Source organism: Siphateles boraxobius, unplaced genomic scaffold (assembly GCF_051911475.1).
Source record: "Siphateles boraxobius isolate OS27281-9 unplaced genomic scaffold, OSU_SipBor_1 41, whole genome shotgun sequence".
Taxonomy (NCBI): Eukaryota; Metazoa; Chordata; class Actinopteri; order Cypriniformes; family Leuciscidae; genus Siphateles; species Siphateles boraxobius.
The window spans coordinates 4737065-4757342 of record NW_027509042.1 but is presented as its reverse complement, the minus strand read 5'-3'; the positions used below and the strand labels follow the sequence as shown (position 1 = coordinate 4757342).

Here is a 20278-nt window from a genome sequence, read left to right as displayed (position 1 = left end):
ATCTTCTTTTCTTTTCACCTTTTCCCGCTGCCATTAAGGGAGAATTAATTGACACATTATCTTCCCATTAAATGGTGATTTTCCTATCAGATACAGCCACTAGTGATAACAGGACAGCAACACACACTCATTCATTCTCCTTCAGGATTACACGCTATACCTGAGGACATCGGTAAATGTTTTTCTGGACTGATGTAATGTACTATTCCTGAATCAATTTAGGATTGGACTGCAGATGGCCAATTTACTCAAAATTACACATTTTTTACTACCTGTGCATAATTGCACACATTTTACAAATGTCGTGAAAAATAATGTGAACTACAACGGTCAGACAAACCACATTTACTATGTCCTCATTGTGTATGTCTAAATGTACTGGATACAATTTTAAAAATTATTTTTTGGTGGAAATCACAATTAAGTGAATATAGGGATGGATTTGTAATATTTCAAAGAATTTTGATACTATTAATAAAAAGAGAAATTAATATATTTTAATAATGAATTTCACTACGGTGAATAATTGGCAATTAATTAGCCTTTTCTCTAATAAATTTTTTTTAAACAAAGCACGTTTTCTTGCAAATATTGTTTTAGTTAGTAAATACATTTTTACCATGTCCTTGATATCTTAACAAAAAACAGTTCCTTCATGATATCAATTATTCTTGCTATATTGTCTAATTAATTAAGACATAATATAAATTTAACTGACTGAGCATGACTGAATATTTTTGTATTATTATTTGAAGATATATTATCCTTTAAATAATGCATTAATATAAATAATACAAAAATATGCTCTACGACCTTATTATAACATTTAAGTGTCTGAGCTTGACCAGATCATATTCCTGAAAGTCTGATATACCATTTTAATAAAAATAATTCCATACAAAAGCATATTAAATATTCACGAGTTACAGACTTCAAAAGGTACTGCAGAAGAGAAATGACCCTGCAACCAGACAGAAAACAGCAAAGTCTGAGATCTGAAGTCCCAAGGTTCATGTTACCGAAGTGAAGGGATTTTAAATCTCAATACGCATCTCATCTGGAATACCCTAAAATGAATCTGTGTGCCAAAGATGGGGATTGAACACTGATGGATCCTTTCTTACCCAAGACCATATAAGCAGCTCTTCTGGATGTGAAGCTTAAAGTCTTTCTTCATCTGTGCGTGTTGTTTGTTGGCAGAAACAAGCAGGTGAAAAAAAACAGAATTCCATGCGATGGAACGGTTCCTCTTGTAAATGATTCAAGGATCAGTCATGCCTGATTAGGCCTGAGCTAGAGATATTGGAGAAAATGGAGGGCTTGTGTGCTTCTGAGCCCCGCTGAAGCTGACTGACAACAGTGGGCTTCCAACATGTTCGATACTGTAGACGGCAAAGCAAGCTTTTATTTGATGCACAATAAAAGCTTGTAATGCTCCATTCTTTGCCAAATTGGTTCAGACAAGATGACACAATGAAGAGAAGAAAGACATGATGGGATATGACTTGGGCTGTGCCAACAAAAAGTCAATCAAAAACAGAAACAAAGACTCAGCACTGAAGAAGTTTCTTTTAACCTCTATAGAACATTATACACAAACTAACAAATTCCCAGTAAAGAACGTTAACATTACGATTTCACTTCCCTCTTAACCTTCCAATCAGAGCCGGCTTCAGACTGCGCTCAGCAGGGGGGCATTTATTTTCAATGGGTGGGCACTAGGTATGGGGACTTTTTATCGGATATCAGATATCCTATATTTATTATTGCTACTGCCTTTTCTGTTAGCTATTACCATGAAGTGATGCAACCCATACAATAAACACATAAACCATTAAACATTGTTGCAAGACGTGCAACTCTTAAGAAATTTGATTAAATAAGGGATTAATAGGCCTATACAAAAAAATTGCAAGACCGACTCTGACCACAGCTTTATTATAAACAAAGCTAACGAACATGCACACAGTCTCTCACTGACAGGATAGTAGTTTAACTGCTATCTCACTGGCGGAAGAGAGAAAAAAAGCTACACATCTTTATTCTGCTTTGCTCTAACATAAGCGTTTACAGTAGCCTACTATTAAAAAAGCATAATGTAGTTACCTTTATCAAAAAAGTTTATCAGTTTTCATCTGTTTGCTTTGTTTTGAATGCAGTCAGGAATCTTGCGCCAATTGAAAGTCATTTCATTCATGTATTAACGTGCAAGTGATTGGGGGGGCGGCAGGTGGGTTTTCTCACAGCGCCACACTGTGGTTTTAGGTCGGCTTTATTATAATTTCAGCTAATGAGCAGTTTGTAGATATATATTTTTATTATTTCTCACTGAAATGTGAATTAAATTAAACTGATATTATTTTGTAAATTATATCATAATTCAATTAGGGGGGGCATAAAAGACATTTGGGGGGGCATTGCCCCCTAATGCCCCCCCATACCGCCGGCACTGCTTCCAATGTAATAAATGACAAATATATATTTTTATATTTTGAAAAAAAATTAATAATCTAAAACATATATGTTTTGCCGTATGTTATAGTCACATAGACAATAAGCTTGCCCATTAAGAGATGAAAAGCAGCAGCGAGAGACTGAAGGTTTTTGGCAAGCAGTGGCAAAAGTCTTGTCAGACGTCATATTGTAGCAGCAAAGGGTTCCTTCATTAATTCAAAAGCTTGACCCCGGGGGGTACGAGCAACGACTCATGAACTATAGAACCTGACACGAATGTTCACCACCAGAGCTTGGCAATAATGCATTTACTAAGCTAGATAAAGCGTGGACAATGCATCTCAATTGTATCACCCAAAATGTAATCACAGCTTTTAGCATTTATTTAATGTTATAAGCCACTGTAGCATGTTATTGCATTTTTTGCTGTGCATATGTACAATGTTTTGTTGCTCAGAGGTTGCTCGTTTATAGCTCAGGAGACTTACCCCCGTTTGAGCTGTTTTAAATGAAAGCAACTTGCACTGGTGTATCTTAAAAATATGTCAGTGCCTCTGTTTTGTCTAAAGATGCACACCAGTAATTTTTTTTCTAAGGCACGTTTATAAAAGCTACTTAAGTCCCTGTCTGTGAAACCAGGCCATACTGTTTAAACATAATTGACATGTCAGTTCATTCACTTTCATTCAAATATCAAATTTGTCTTATAAAAATATAAACAAATGAGTCCACTGTTGACATACAGTACATTAAGAGTAAAGAGCTGTGAAACTGCGAACAACATATATCTTAGAAAACTTGGTGAGAAATATTTGAGCATACATTGAGATATCTGACATATTTGAGTGCAGACCATGCAGATTGTTGGCGCAATAAGCATGAGCTTCAGCCAACACCTTTTCAGTCAAGCAACTTTTTTTCTTTTAAAAATATTGTTTACATTGTAATCTAATTTTAGTTTCTGTTTGCTTGTAAATTGTTTTTCTTTTTTTCTTCCTTTTGAAGTTGACGGAAATAAACTAAAACGAACTAACTAATTGTCACTGATCTCTTCTAAAACTCATGTGAAATTACTGGAGCCTTTTTTACGTAGGAAATAAAACCCCTCAAAAACAGTAGATCTACAATATAGGCAAAGTAGAGAGTAATGGCGATAATGTATTTTTGATTCTGTATTTTGCTTCAACCAGTAGAATCACATTTCTATATGCCAAAACAACAACAACAACAATAATGTCACAAAGATGAAAAACTTTGCAAGACAGGTTGACAGTCTTTGTATAATGGCCTCAGGTTTAGATGTGGAAAGGTCGTGACACTCTCACACGTATCTCTAAGTGCTGTTATTTTAAGAAAACAGCAAAATACTTCTGATGTCTTTGAGAACTAGTCATACAGTGAGTTGCATTTTCCATCTGTAAGCAATCAAAATTATCAGAATATTACACAGGAATGTAGCAAATATTTGTGCAAATTATGTCCTTATTATAAAGTCTGACACTTGCAGCAATTCTACTTAGGTGCCAGAATGTTAAATATTTCATTAGAAATGTTTGTTTTCTGTATTTTTAGATAAGCTATTGTGGAAAGAGTGAGAGATAGTGGGGGTACAGTCTCTGTGTAATAAATCTCTTAATACACACACACACACACACACACACACACACACACACACACACACACACACACACACACACACACACACACACACACACACACACACACACACACACACACACACACACACACAATTAACCCATAACTCATGGCAGAGGTCAGGCCTTCTTATATAGAAAATATTCCTTTCAGCAAATACTGAAGGAAAAGAACATTTATTATTGATAGAAAAACACCCAGCAATATATAATAAACAGATGACTTGGCTTAAAGCTCACTGGAATTCCATCAATCAAATAAATGCTCTCTTCATCTAGCAAAATTGACCACTGTCATGAGTTTTGTACAATGAACAAGACCACAGGCCGGGTTAAACTGAGCTGGACTGACACATACAAATATTCTCCAAGTCTATGGGGTATATTAAATGTTTTTTATATCCATATGAGTGCGTTTATTTATTATGCTGTTTAGTAGGGTTGTTCATTTTCTAGGAAATATTTGTAGGGTAATAAAGTTCATTTTAATGCAAAAAGTGCCTTACTGTAAACACCCTATATGTACGTAGGTCATAAACAAAAGCCTTTAACATACACTACCGTTCAAAAGTTTGGGGTCAGGGTCTCTTGTGCTCACCAAGGCTGCATTTATTTATTTAAAAACAGTAATATCCTAAAATATTATTATATACTTATATTCTATTCATTTATAATCTATTTGAATATATTTTAAAATATTTACATTTGAATATTCATGTACTTAAATATACAAATTATATTTAATTTATTCATGTGATGGCAAATAATAGAAAGTTCAAAAGAACAGCATTTATTTGAAATAGTAATCTTTTACTTTTTCAGTAAATATCTTTCTTTCTTTACTATCACTTTTGCAAATGCATTTTTCTAAATAAAAGTATTAATAAAAAAAATCCTACTGACTCCAAAACTCTTAACCAGTAGCATATGTTATTATGCTTTCATCCACCTCCAAAATTCCAATTTAACCTCTGGCTGCAGGCCCCCCCATGTGGGTAGCGTTACCAGTAAAGGCATACTCATTTCCATGAAACACATAAGATATATTCAGTGGAAGCTCATTTAGTTCTTACTTTAAAAAAATTTGCTTTTACTAAACTTACATAATTGTGTCTGATTGGCAAAGCATGGGCCTAATTGCAGTCCTGGTGAGGCAGGTGATGGAAATAGCTCATGAAATTGACTTCAAAAGAAGTTCTTGTCTTCCCTTCTGTAGATATGATTGAATCCCGACTGCTAATTTAACTTAAAGGTCCCATATTATGCAAAATTCACTTTTGCATGCTGTTTGGACATAAATGTGTGTTGGCAGTGTGTGTACACAACCACCCAATAGTGATAAAAATCCACTCACTCCTTTTTTATTAATCCCCATAAATCATCAGCAGTGTCTCCCAACGACCTGTTTTCAGAATGCTGTTTTAGTGACGTCACTAAGTACAGGCCCCGCCCACGAGTGTTGACAGACACTGCCGTTCTAACATAGACCCGCCCTGATCGAGTTTACAGCTCCTGCACTGACGAGAATGTCTCCACGCATTGTAACGTTAGGTGTTGTGTGGCTGAATGTATTAATCCACAAAGCTCTCTCTATTTACTCCCGAAATCTGAGGCAGCCGCTGCCCACTGAAGACGAGGTGGAATTATTTAGTTTTTATAGAAAATGCTCCCTCAACCCTACCGAAATTCGTTTATGTACTTGCGCACTTCTTATATCTTACTGTTTACTCAGCTCTTACGGTGAGTTTCTGAAGTAAAACTGACGCTACATCTTTTGTGTTATGTACAATAAACTTTATTAAACTCATAAGTATATGTTTGATCATCATTCGGACCTGGTCCGAAACAGCAGACTTGTGAGGCTATTAATAGTATACAAGCAGATGACAAATACGTTATAACCATAATTAAACTACTAAACTATACCTGTTCCATCTCTATACAGCACTCTGACTCTGTAGGCATTATTGTCCGACTCCGGGTCGAAATGAACACCGTTACAGAGAGTTTCTGATATTATTATTTATCATCATTCTGTGAGATGAAATTGTCCAAAGACTTAGGGCGAGCTCTTGAAGCTCCGCCCTCTGTGCCGTGCTCATTTGCATTTAAAGGGCACACACTAAAACTGCGCGTTTTTTTGAGCACCAAAAAATGACAATTTAAAAATGCTGTAAAAAATGATCTGTTGGGTATTTTGAGCTAAAACTTCACATACACACTCTGGGGACATCAGAGACTTATTTTACATCTTGTGAAAAGGGGCATAATATGGGACCTTTAAGTGAAGCAGTGTATGGTTTTCTGTAGCCTCCTCTCTCTCTTAGTAAGCAAGATTTGCCATGCTCTCGGGCCAATGTTGTGGTCGATGTTTGACATAGATGAACGCACGAACAAAGTTTTCATGAAATTTTCACAGAGGTGAATCTATAATTCACGTGGCCTCTCTGAGCTGGTGCTGATTAGAGAGAGACACTGGAATCACTGCCAGGATCTGCTCACCGCATCATCTCTGATGCACATTTACCAATCAAAACACTTTCATCAAGACTCTCGTTCCATACATTCTTGTCTAAAATGCCAAAGCGACCTTGTTGCAGTGCTTCCTCTAATTAATGCTCATTCAAGACATTACACATTTAGCTCAGTTCGTCTAAAAATACTCAACCCACCCACATTTAAAACAAATTTGCATACTCTCAAGATTGTTTGCTGTTTAGTGACTGAATGAAGATTGATTTTATATACATGCATTGAAAAGTTAATTAGCTACAAATTTACTGATATTACACATATTGTATAAACACAAAATCTCACACACAAAACCCTTTCAGTTCGACTTAATATAGGCAGTCTAGAAGGCAGTCTAATAGTATAAGCATGCTGTCCAAACGGACAACTTTATTGCATAGAGGTTGCTCCACTGAGAAGAATAGGAATTTTTCATTTTAGTATCAACTTTGTCTCTCCGAATATTTCTAAGGAGAAATAGAAAATCGACATAAATCGAAATCGAAAAAAACATAAACCTCTGTTGACATACCGTAATACTAAATAGCTATAAAATATTAATGTGGATAGCATAGCTCAGACAATTTGGGTTTGAAATTTCATATCTGAAGACTGATTGCAGACTTTGGCCTCTCTGCATATCTGTGCACTTATTATGAACTCTTATGAAACTCTACAGTGGAAACTTTAGATGAGAACTTCTAGAAAGAAGGAAACTTTAGCAAACTCGCCATTTGCACTGCCTTTAATCTCTGTCTACAGTTCAGGTAAAACAACTGATATATTAGATATCTCATTTGTGATATTTCTTTCCTTATGCCTTGGCTATTAAACTTTAAAGGTGCTGTAAGCGATGTTTTTAATACCACATATAAAATGTGCTGTACTGAATCTGACAGATATAACTGAAATAGGTGTCCCGAGAAATTACACCCGTCTGCTCTATAGGCTTTGCAAAGAGCATAAAAAGTTAAGGAGTGAGTCACACTTTTTTGACATTTATAAACAACTTCTCTTTGTGAATCATTTTGCACATTCTGGGTTTCTGATATTTAACACCTTTAACATTTAATGCTTTCAATTTTGACAAAAAAAATTCAGATCACAATAGTGATAAACCACTGATGGAAGACCTACTGAAATCAACAGCTCAACACAAACTAAGGAAATCAACTAACCACTATAAGTTCAATCAAAACTGTTTTTATCAATATCCACCTTATTCTGCTCTAAACAATGGTTCGTACGGTTCGTACTGTATTAGCAGTGAGAGAATGAGTTCAGGCTCTACAGTAAGTTAAACAAAAAAAAAACTAAACATACGTTTTATATTTAAGTTTCACAATATAATGTTTTTTTTTAATTTATTTCATCTTGTTTCATATTATATGAAAAGGGAACCGCATAAGATGAGTCAGATATGATCATAAGATGCCCAATATATCGGAAAACATTTGGAATGGCTCAGACATGATTTTAACCACTTATCAAGTTTTGTTTTTTAGAAAGCCTTTCTTTAAAGTGAATTTCGTTTCGTATAAATTGTATCTTCATTTTTATCAATGTTTTATCAACAAATTGCCTGGAATAATAAATAAGAAGCCCAAATAGTGGCGCGTGAACTGGGGCGCGTCTTATTAATCAACGAAACTCAGCGTATAAGTTACTTGCCTCACATACATGATAAGTATATATCTATAGAAAGTTTGAAATGTGTACTTTTAAACAAAATAATTAAAAACGAGCAGAAATGGGCTGCTCTCTGCTTATGTAGAGATTAATTCGTATGAAGTGTGCATCTTTGCAGTCGACACTTACAGAAAACACTAGTTATTAATAAACAATTCAAATGTTTAATGCATAATCATTACTTTTGCCGGGTTTTTTTTTGGCAAGCTTATGCGTGCGTTGAGATGCAGAATAGGCAATATATTACGAAAACGCTCATTATGGTTTAGCATTCTCTCCCATATAGTATACATAACTTCCAACCCAACTTCAGTCGTGCACGGGCAGGGGCAGCCCTACTTATTTCACATATTTTCTAACCAGCACATCACTGCGGCGTTCTGAGCAAGCGGCGCTTAATCTTCATAAAGCTTCGAACCGGAAAAGGACAACCGGCTTCCGGTTCAAACCCGCTATGAATCATGGGTAAATTCGCTAACCAGGAAAAAGGTGGATAGGGGCCGTTCACACATAACGCATTTTTGCTTTTAAAAACATTAGATGCCACACATTAGTATCTAATTGCAGACGAAGGAAGAGTTGAGAAAGTTCCACTTTTAACTTGACATGGCGTCTTAGAGGGGACCTATTATGCCCTTTTTTGGGCATCTACTAGAATAGGTTTTCATACTTGAATGTTCAAAAAACACATTGTTTTTCACATATTTGACATTGTTGCAGCACCTCTCGTCCCTGTCTGTCTGTAGAACTCTTTTTAGTTCCTGTCTCTAGGAAGCCCCTCCTTCTGAAAAGCGCAATGAGCTCTGATTGGTCGTCTGAACCAGTGTGGCGTCATAGGTCTATAACTTTGAGCGTGTTTTGTAAATGTCATGCCTTGGTTGGGAATAATTTAATTTAAATGAGGGATATTGTGACGTATGTTCTCGGAAGAAAACTCAAGACTACAATCGAGGCATTTTAGGGAGTTCACTGTGCAGTCTGGACTGATAGAGAGAATAGTGTAACTCTCTTTGGAGGGACTTTGCTTTGTAACTTTTCAGACCTTTTTCATGCTCAAACAGCAACATTACACACTAAAGAAAGATAAAAATGTAAAACAGCATAATACATCCTCTTTAAAAATGTATAACGGTCAAAGACGACATGCTTACATAGAAAAACAATTAAAAATCAGTGCAAAATTAATTCTGTATGAACCGGCCCTTACAGTATGTGTCCAAAAACATGTGGCTTTAAAATCCCCTCTCAGGATTTGCAGAGAACATGCACGCTGCTTTGGGCACAATGAGAGTTCTGCACAAAAGCCCTGTTAACATTTATCAGTTAACTCTGAACTTTAACACCTCTGCTCAGATCAAACATGCTCAGATCAGTCTATGTTTGTAGAGACTCAGACTTGAGAACCGAAGTTGCACATACCTCTCAGATCTCTTCTGTGACCAGGGGACGGATGTGGATATGCTGCTTTGTCCCAGCGCTTGTGACCTGGAGTATGTGAGGGATCCTGCGTTTTAAAACAAAGCAAATACTTTAAGTAGCAGGATTTCAGCAGCTGAACATGAGAACACAAGAATAATATTACATTTTCAGATTTAAAAAAAATAGTTGTGCCTTCTTGTGCAGATCTCACTGCCTCATTGATGTGGGTGGTTATCAGGATGTTGCGATGCAGTTGCTAGGGTTTTCTGAATGGTTGCTTATTAGCACAAGTCAAAAGAGGAACTCAATGTGAGTCTATGGTCGAGGTATACAATCCTTTTTCTATAAGGGCCACTGCCCTGCAGTATTTAGCTCCAATCCCAATTAAACACCTGACCTGAACCAGCTACAGTAATGAAGGTCTGACGGGCATGCTAGAAACTTCCAGGCAGGTTTGTTGAGGCAAGTTGGGGTTAAACTGTGGGATAGTGGCCTTCCAGGAGCCGGTTTGGACATCCCTGATCTATGCAAATGTTTCACCCACCAGGTGATAATAGCAAGCCTGATCACTAAGTACAAGCTGCATGATTTGAGGCATCATTCATGTCTACAACACAGTGAGGAAATGTGGATTTAAATGGTTAAGGTTCAGGTTTTGTATGAGTAAAAATAATGCATGATAAAATTTGTTTTCCAATCTCCAGTTCAAATTTTCCATTGAAAAAACATCACATTTTCAATCCAATGTCTCTCTCTTGACCCTTGGAGATTCATCACATGCCTCCTCTTTCGCAGTCACGCCTAATGGAAACTTCCATTGACAACATAACTCATGAGTAACTTGAGATATTCCATAATTTCAATCATGAAGATGCTGACAAACATAAGCCTTTTTCACATCAAGGCCAGTCAAATGTAGACTCGAGCAGAGGACGATCAATCTAAGCACAGTTCTGATGTTTAATTCTGAATGTGTCGCAGGGGCTTTATCGTGGGATTAGTTGTTTGGGTGGCGGCAGCCACTGACATTTGAGGAGCATTCCAGTCATACAATATCCCGTGTGATCAGCCACTGCCCCCTGCTGCAATAAGCACTGACAGTCACGTTACGTATCCTTCCCAAAACATCAGTCAGTAACATTAACTGGAAAAGAAATGTTAGACGACATCAAACACTGAAGTTGAAATGCCAAACATTCAGAATCAAATGTTATAATTATTTAATGAATAAATAAACAAATGAAAAGACATTGTGGTTGGCAGAACTTTACCATAAAAACACCATGGTGATGTTACAAACATTACAGGATGGCGTTTTGGTGACTATATACAGTATTTGGCATAAACACTGTTATTCTGGTCAAAACTCTCTTCACATCCTGATAGCAATAAATAATACAAGTGGTCGAAATATAAAAAAATGCACATTTATCCTCTGTGGAAGACTCAGGACCAAAACATTTCATCCAATCATTGCATTCGGTCCAAATGCAATGATAGGATGTCCTACCTGCCTGTCAGCGTATGTATTTCCATACGTCCGCGCACCTGCTCGCACAGACATCATACGACATCAGTACGTTCCGTAAGGCTACAGATAGTCACAGAACGCCACAAACGAACAGCAGCCACCTTTTACAGTTCCTCCTGAACCATAACAACAAGCTCATACTGCGTTCAGGACTCGTTCTAACCATAAGTAGCCTATTTAGAGTAAGGAGCTATTCACGTACTCAGACTTGGATTTATGAATTTTTCTGGCAACACTATCAACGCCGAAATGAACCTGCTGCAATCAGATGGTACAAGTCAGAGTTCTGTAAGTTGTTTATGTTCATCATTATTGTAATGTTATGTGCTTTGAAATATGAGGCAATTTAACGCTGTCTCTTGTGACGCTTGACTGAATCTGCTCAGGCTGTGTGCGATGTGTGCGTTCATGTGTTTTGAAGGAGGCGAGGCTTTGGAGACCCTCTAAAGGGAAGGTGTATCTAACGCTTTTAAAGCTAGCTTGTTATTGCTAGCCGCTCCGAAATTGCCTACCCTATCTTTAAATTATAGAATGTTATGTAATATAATATACAAACCATTTGAGCTTAAAATCAGTAAGTTACTGTAAATAATAATAATAAACAAACATTATTGCAACAATGCAATAAACTTACTAAATATCATAAAATGCACACTCAAATGTATAGACAATTTATGGCAAGAAAATCTTTTAAAAAATAAAACCAAAACAAATGTGATGTGTCATTCAGGGAAAATAGAACACATGTTTTTTACATGAATGTTTACACAACAACAAAATTTGAAAAATCTTTTACCATAAATGCATATATAAAGAAATGCCTTGTACACTTTTCCCTTAAAAATTAAATATTATATATACCAGTACATGCAATTTACAGCAAAATGACATGTATTGTCTTTTAAAATATGACAGCATTTTTTTCCATATATAAATGCAACTTAATTAGTTAATAGGTTTTTAAGTAACAATTTTGCATTCTTTTTCTGTTAAAATTGCATGCATTTTTTGTGTGATGGTGTGAAACGGTACTGAAAGTAATGGTTTGCATCCACATAAAACGTACTCTGTTACTAACGTAACCTCGGTTCTCTCTAGAGAGGGAACGAGTACTGCGTAATATCTTACGCAATGGGGGAAAACCTCTTTTCCACGAGATATTGAAGCCCAAAATTATCCTTAATTTTGAATTAATGTAAAACGCTGTGCGGCAGCATGCAGACATAGGCAAGACGGCTCGTGCGCCTATTGGCTGCCCTGCGGCAACAGCAGCAGCCTATTGAGAGAGGCCCTGCGTGACGTGATACCCAATGGGGGCGCTTCGTGCCCATTTCGTCACGTCCAGCCAGAATAGGCGTGATAAATACGCTCGACAGGCTGATACAAACTGGTTTTCATCACTGAAGCGAACCTGTTGTATGCACGGCAAGATACGCAGTACTCGTTCCCTCTCTAGAGAGAACCGAGGTTACGTTAGTAACCGAGTACGTTCTCTTACGAGAGTATCTCTCGTACTGCGTAATATCTTACGCTATGGGGAACACAATGCAACCCGCCGTGCGTACTGGGATCCGACACCAAAGTCCCAAGGGCAGTAGCCCGGGGCTCATATAGTGCATAATCACCGTAGGCTCACAGAGAGTCAGAGAAGAGAGGATACAAGCATCATTCCCCATGAAATAGCATCCCACAGGAGCTAGTTATGTTAACAGTGTTTCACGTAGACAGGGTGAACGTGTTCAGCCTGAACTGGGTATAAGTATGGGTTATTCAACACCCATGTAACTGTTCAATCGATCAGTGAGCAATGCACAAGCAAAATTCAGCATTCTGCGCCGGCGCAGCGGGGCAGATAGTACTGAATTCTAGACCGACAGCAGCTTGGCCTGTAAGGCGGGAACCTCTAGGTTAGAAAACCTTATAAATGTAGACGGCGAGGCCCAGCCTGCCGCCATACAGGTATCTTGCAAGGAAATCCCGCTAGAACACGCCCACGACGAGGCCACGACCCTCGTGGAGTGCGCTCTGACACCCAAAGGACACTGCAGGCCCTTAGAAGTGTAAGCCAGCGCTATGGCATCGACTATCCATCTGGATAGGCTCTGTTTTGATGCGGACAGTCCCTTGGAGCATCCGCCAAACAAAACAAGAGCTGCTCAGTCTGTCTGAAGACAGACGAGCGGGACACATAAGCTCTCAGTGCCCTGACAGTGCAGAGGAGACTCGCATCCTCCTCCTCATCATGAACCGGGAGGGCGCACAGGGAAATAACCTGGGCCCTGAACCTGGGTGTGTTGAGGGATTTGGGCACGTACCCATGCCTTGGTTTGAGTATGACTTTTGAGTCATTAGGCCCAAACTCCATGCATGACGCGCTTACTGAAAATGCTTGCAAGTCCCCTACACGCTTCACTGAAGCGAGAGCCATAAGGAATACCGTTTTGAGAGACAGATGTTTCATGTCTGACAAATGGATTGGCTCGAATGGGGCACCTTTCATGGCTTCAAAATCCATAGAAAGGTCCCTAACAGGGACTGAGGGTGGTCTGGGAGGATTCAGCCTCCGAGCTCCCCTGAGGAATCGCTCGAACAGGTCGTTTTTCCCCAGTGACTGGCCAGACGTCGGTTTTGCAAACGCCGCTATGGCCGCCACGTATACTTTGAGCGTGGATGGGGTTCTGCCCTTATCCAGCACCTCCTGAAGGAAGGAGAGCACTTCCGTAACCACGTAGTCTGCGGGTGAAAAGCCCTGAGCTTGACACCAGGCAGAGAACACCGACCAGTTTGAGGAATAGAGCCGTCTAGTAGACGGGGCTCTAGCCTGCCTGATTGTGTTTAACACTCCCTCTGGGAGGTTAGCGGGTACCCGTTGATGGCCCATGCATTTAGGGACCATAAATCCGGGCGAGGATGCCAAATCGAGCCCTTTGCCTGAGAGAGGAGGTCTCTCCTCACCTGTATCGGCCACGGGGCAGTGCTGGTCAGCCGCATCAGGACTGGGAACCAATTCTGGTTCATCCAGAGCGGAGCTACGAGCAGCACTGGGCATCCATTTTCCCTGATTCGTTCCAGCACTTGAGGCAGGAGCGAGACGGGGGGAAAAGCATAGAGTGGGCATCGGGGCCATACGTGGGCCAGCGCATCTCTGCTCTTGGAGAAAAAGTTTGGACAGTGAGCGTTTTCTTGGGACGCGAACAAGTCCACCTGCGCTCTGCCGAATGTCTCCCACAGCAGTTGGATCGTCTGCGGGTGCAGCGACCATTCCCCTGCTGGGACATTGTTTCTGGACAGACAGTCTGGTCCCAGATTCAGGCGACCAGGCACATGCGCTGCTTTCAGTGAAAGCAGGTTGTGCTGAGCCCAGACCAGGAGGCGTTCCGTCAGCCTGTAAAAGTTTCGGAACCTGACACCACCCTGGCGATTTATGTATGCCACCACTGACATGTTGTCCGACCGGACTAAGACGTGGCGGCCTTTTATCTGGGGACAAACGAGCTGTAGCGCGTTGTCAACTGCCAGCATTTCCTGACAGTTTATGTGTAGGAGCTTTTCCCGTTCTGACCACTGGCAAAAGAACGGTCTGCCCTCAAGCAGCGCTCCCCATCCCGAGGTGGAGGCGTCCGTGGACACCACCGTCACACTCGAGGGAGTCCCCAGACTCACGCCTGACTGACACCAGTCGGCTATTTTCCAAGGTTCAAGAGCCGAAACGCATTTCATGTCGACCCTGAGGCGAAACAGACCAGAGGTCCATGCCCGGGGTGGAACTCGCGCTTTAAGCCATAACTGCAGTGGGCGTATGCAAAGCAGACCCAGCTGAAGTACCGAAGAATCGCAAAATTTCAAGAATCGCCTGTGACGTGACGCTATTTGTTTTTGGAAAAAGGCGTCTTTCAGATCTATTGCCATAAACCAGTCTCCCTGGCGCACTTGCGCGAGGATTTTCCTGGTTGTCAGCATTCTGAACTGGCGCTTCATAAGCACTCTGTTCAGCTGTCGCAGATCTAGAATGGGTCCGAGACCCCCGTCTTTTTTCGGTACCAGAAAATATCTGCTGTATAGCCCCCCTTCGCTCTGAGCCTGAGATAAAGGTTCTATGGCCCCTTTGCTCAGCAGTTTCGCTATTTTGGCTCGAAGTAGATGAGATACTTCATTGTTTACCGTGGTTTCGACTCGCGCCATGTAACGGCGTTGATGTCGAGCGAACTGTAGCGAATAGCCTCTTTTTATAGTGTTCAACACCCATTCTGATACCCCGTGAAGCTTTGCCCACGCCTCTGCGTGAATAGCTAGAGGTAGAATGAAAGCCGGGCTCTGGCCGCGGCATAGCGGCGGCCGCAGAGCTTCGGTGTGCTGAGACATAAACACTGTGTTTACAGTGTGCGAGGCGGGAGGCGCGCCGATCACGGCGGGCAGCCTGGACGCGCTTGAATTCTCTATGACAGATTGTGGAGAGAGAGCGAGCGGGACAAATCCCATGGGGTTGAGCGTGTCTGTGAGGGAATGTGGGCGCGGGACAGCGGGCACACACACTGCACTGAAAACACCGTCAGCTTGTGCTGACTGAATGTGTGTCGGTTTCGTTTTTACAGAAACCGAGGGAAACCTATCGTGGGCACATTCACTACATTTATTTTATTTTATTTTTTTTCACAATCGACATGAGTTGATTTTATTTGTGCTAGCCCAGAACTGTGGCGGGCTGTGTCTGTGTGTGGGAATGGGCACTGAGACGTGGGCATTACAACACCATCGGCCGTGGCCGGAATACCAGAAAATACACTCTTTTTTGGGATTTATCTGGGTCGCCGTAAAAATGGGGTTTGTGTGCAGGCAAGCGGGCTGTGGTACCGGCTTGTTTACTGCAAAATACACTGGAACAATCACATTGTTTGGAACTGAACAGCGAGAAGTTTCGGTGGAGTCTGGCCGCGGCGAGACTTAAACACCGTGGGTCTTAGCTGACTGTATGTGTGTTGGTTTCGTTTTACAGAAACCGTGGTACATGCAGTGTGTAGTGTTTGTGGGCACTGGGTTGTGGGCACATTCACTACATTTAATGCACAATTGACATGAGTCATGCCTCATTCAAGGCATATGCCTGTAAGTGCAATACTCCCACTGTTTAGTGCAATATCCCACAACTCAGGTGATACTTATATGTAGATTTATTTATTTATAATATTCAAAACACTGTAAATAGGTTCATAATCTGTAAATCTGAAAATGTCTATTCTGACTAAACCCAACTGTGATAGTTTTATTCTCATATATTTATATTTTATTTTTTATTCTTATAATTTGTAGTATTATGTTTCATGTTGTATTTGTATATGTCCACTGGAAGCCTCAGTACCAAAACAAATTCCTTGTGTGTGCAAGCACACTTGGCAATAAAGCTCTTTCTGATTCTGATTCTGATTCTGATTTGTGCGAGCCCTGCACTGTGGCGGGCTGTGTTTGTGTTTAGAAATGAACACTGGGCTGTGGGCATTTTTATTATTTATTTATTTTATTATTTTTATTACTCATAACACCATCGGCTGTGGCCGGAATACCAGAAAATACACTGCTTATATGATTTTTCTGGGTCGCCGTGGAAACGGCATTTGTGTGCAGGCAAGCGGGCCATGGTACCGACTTGTTTTGCTGCAAAATACACGGGAACAGTCGCATTTTCTGGAACTGAACGAGCGAAAGTTCGGTGGAAGTCTGGCGGCGAGACTTTTTAAAAAAAAATTTATCTGCTGCGAGAGCTGGGATCGAACACGGGTCTCTCGTGCAGATAAGAGAGCGTCATCACAGTTTTGTGTGTGTGTTGGCGTTTGTTTGCAGGCGTGCGTGTTATACAACAGGCTCATTGCTGCAATATTGACATTTTCAGCCGCTCAGACTACGAGGAGCTGAGAAATGTTTGAGAAATGGAGATTGGTCCGGCCTCGGCGGGACAAAAACACACTCTTTCCTCAATTTGCCGGTGACGCGTGCCCACAGGTTGAGAGCGTCATCACAGTTTTGTGTGTTTCGGTGCTCGATTGCAGGCGTGCGTGTTATACAACAGGCTCATTGCCGCAATATTGACATTTTCAGCCGCTCAGACTACGAGGAGCTGAGAAATGTTTGAGAAATGGAGATTGGTCCTCATTTCGCCGATGACGCATGTCCACGGGGGGCGGGGTAGCTTTCTTATAACGTAAAGAAAGCTAGCTGCGCCGCGGTTTTGATGCTTGCCCGTTTCCCTGACGACTTGCGGGCAGAGGGGGGGAGGTCCACAGAGCTCGCCCAATCCTCACTGTCCGACGCCAGGATAGAGCAGCTAGCCTTCTCTACAGATGCAGCTAATCTCGTCGTCATTAAAGCCGGAAGCGGCGGCGCGCGGCGGCCGTTGTCTGTCACCGAGCGACTCGAGTGCAGCTGGTGAAGCTGGCGGGCGAACTGGCGAGCTTTCACGGGCTGGAGAAGGCTCGCTTTTACGGCGCGGTACTACAGCCGGCGGAAGAGCAGGCTCTGAGAAGGATGCCAGGCGAGTCCTCAGAGTCACCATGGGCATCAGCTCGTAATGAGGGCATTCGCCGTCAGCGAGCGCGAGAGCCGCGTTATCCTCACCCAGGCAGGAAGCGCAGAAGACGGTCCCAGTCGCTGAGTGTGGCTCGGCACGAGCCGCAGGATCTTTGCATCTTTAAAAAGACGCAGCTCTTTTAGGAGAGAGAGAGATATACAGTGAGAGTGTGAGTCGCAGCGGCGAACACACACTCTTAGCAGTGAAAGGATATAGACGCCGGAAAGCGTAGCAGGAATGGCGGCTGAAGGCGGTGAGGTGAAGGCCAGCGGCTTCTGCTTCGAAGACTCGTCCCGCAGAAGGCTTTCTGTCAACGGCGCGGCTTCTCACTCCGGATCCAGCAATGCAGTAGTGCTTCGCTGAAGAGATGAAAATCAGTTTGTATCAGCCTGTCGAGCATATTTATAGGCCAAGGTCACGCCTATTCTGGCGGGACGTAACGATATGGGCGCGAAGAGCCCCCATTGGGTATCACGTCACGCAGGGCCTCTCTCGATGGGCGGCTGCTGTTGCCGCAGGGCAGCCAATAGGCGCGAGCCGTCTTGCCTATGTCTGCATGCTGCCGCACAGCGTTTTACATTAATTCAAAATTAAGGATAAGTTAAAATTAAGGATAATTCAAAATTAAGGATAATTCAAAATTCATGGAAAAGAGGTTTTCCCCCATAGCGTAAGATATTACGCAGTACGAGAGATACTCTCGTAAGAGAACTACAGGAGCACTATGGTGTGTGTGTGTGGGGGCATGGGGGTGGGTTGTGCAGTCAGTTCAGTCTGACTGGCTGACTGAATTCATTACACATCACAGAGACCTAGAGTATGTTAAAAGCACAATTGCCAATTTACTCATAAAACTTTAATGTAGACATGTAATCTAAATTTCTAATTTATGATGTGCTTGATATGACCAAACTAATTAATTAGTCTGATAACCTATTTAAATTTTTGATATTCCAAAAGTATGAGTACAGAACGTGAAGAAGCCTGAAAACATAAAAATACCCATGAGATTTTAATATTCCTGACATTTAGCTAGCTTAAAGTAATTTTTGCTACTGGCTTTTGATGGAAGAAAAAAAGTAATGACTAATAATATCTGAACTTTTCACAACAAAGCTGCAAGCTAATGCAAATATATGCAACTGCCATGTCAATGTCCAATCAGTGATACTGCTAACTACTTAAAGCAGGGTTATATTTATATCTTGAACATTGGACACGACAATATAGAGTACATTCTTAGAAGTCGAGAAATAATTAAAAGCAATACTTAACAACCACCTTTAGACAAGTGTGAACACTTCTGAATAAATAAGCTGCTTTGAATAAAAATATAAATAGTATTCTTTTTCTTGTATACACAAACATATTTTACTACATACATTTCAAACATATAAACTCTGTGAATTTAGTCTTAATAATAATAATAATGCATTTTATTTAAAGGTGCCTTTCTCGGCACTCAAGGACACCGTACAGGGATACATAAAATATTTAAAAGTAACAATAGATAATGAATAATACAACATTCAATTGACAGTAGAATAGGCAGTTTTAAACAGATGTGTTTTGAGTTGCGATTTGAAATGGGGGAATGAATCAATATTTCTGAGATGGGGTGGAAATTAATTCCAGAGACGGGGAGCAGACCGGCTGAATGCTCTGCACCCCATGGTGTTGAGATGGGCGGAGGGGACAGACAGGTGTCTAGAGGAAGAGGATCTGGGAGGGAGGGAGTGGAACCCTGAAGAAGATCAGACAGGTATGGGGGAGCAAGGTTGTGGATGGCCTTGAATGTAAACAGGAGGACTTTGAATTGGATACGGAACTGGACTGGGAGCCAGTGAAGCTGTCGGAGGACGGATGGAGGACGGATGTGGTGGATGGAGGGGGTTCTAGTTATGATGTGGGAAGCTGAATTCTGGACCAGTTGAAGTTTATGGAGAGATTTGTGTGAGAGGCCGAAAAGGAGAGAGTTGCAGTAGTCCAGTTGGGACAAGGATGGCAGCAGTGTGGGGGGTAAAGGAGGGGCGGAGGCGATTGATGTTTCGTAGGTGGAAGTAAGCAGACCGGGTAATGTTATTGATGTGGGGTTGAAAAGATAATATGCTGTCAAGGATGACAGCCAAACTCTTAACCTGGGGAGAGGGTGAAACGGAGGAGATCTATAGTGAGAGAAAAACTGTCGGTTTTGGATAAAGTAGATTTAGTGCCAATGAGGAGAACCTCGGTTTTATTACTGTTGAATTTAAGGAAATTTTGGGTGAAACAGGTTTTTATTTGAGAGATGCAATTAGTAAGGGAGGTCGACGGGAGAGTGGACGAGGGTTTGGTCGAGAGCTAGAGCTGGGTGTCATCAGCATAACAGTGGAAGTGAATGTTAAATTTGCAGAAGATAATGCCAAGGGGAAGGAGGTTAATGATAAAAAAGGCAGGACAGAGCCCTGGGGCACACCTGAA

The 20278-nt window shown here is 41.1% G+C and overlaps 1 protein-coding gene across 3 annotated transcripts in view; it reads right to left on the bottom strand.

Annotated features, from left to right (window-relative positions):
* The window catches only part of raly (RALY heterogeneous nuclear ribonucleoprotein), a 92119-nt gene that overhangs the window by 67420 nt on the left and 4421 nt on the right, over nucleotides 1-20278 (bottom strand). For 2 of the 3 annotated variants that reach the window (XM_077197896.1, XM_077197898.1), the window contains exon 2: nucleotides 9729-9813. The exons of the other annotated variant lie outside the window; for it this stretch is intronic. The gene's annotated coding sequence lies outside the window, so the exon portion shown is untranslated. The remainder of the gene's footprint in view (nucleotides 1-9728; nucleotides 9814-20278) is intronic. 3 annotated transcript variants of the gene reach the window in all.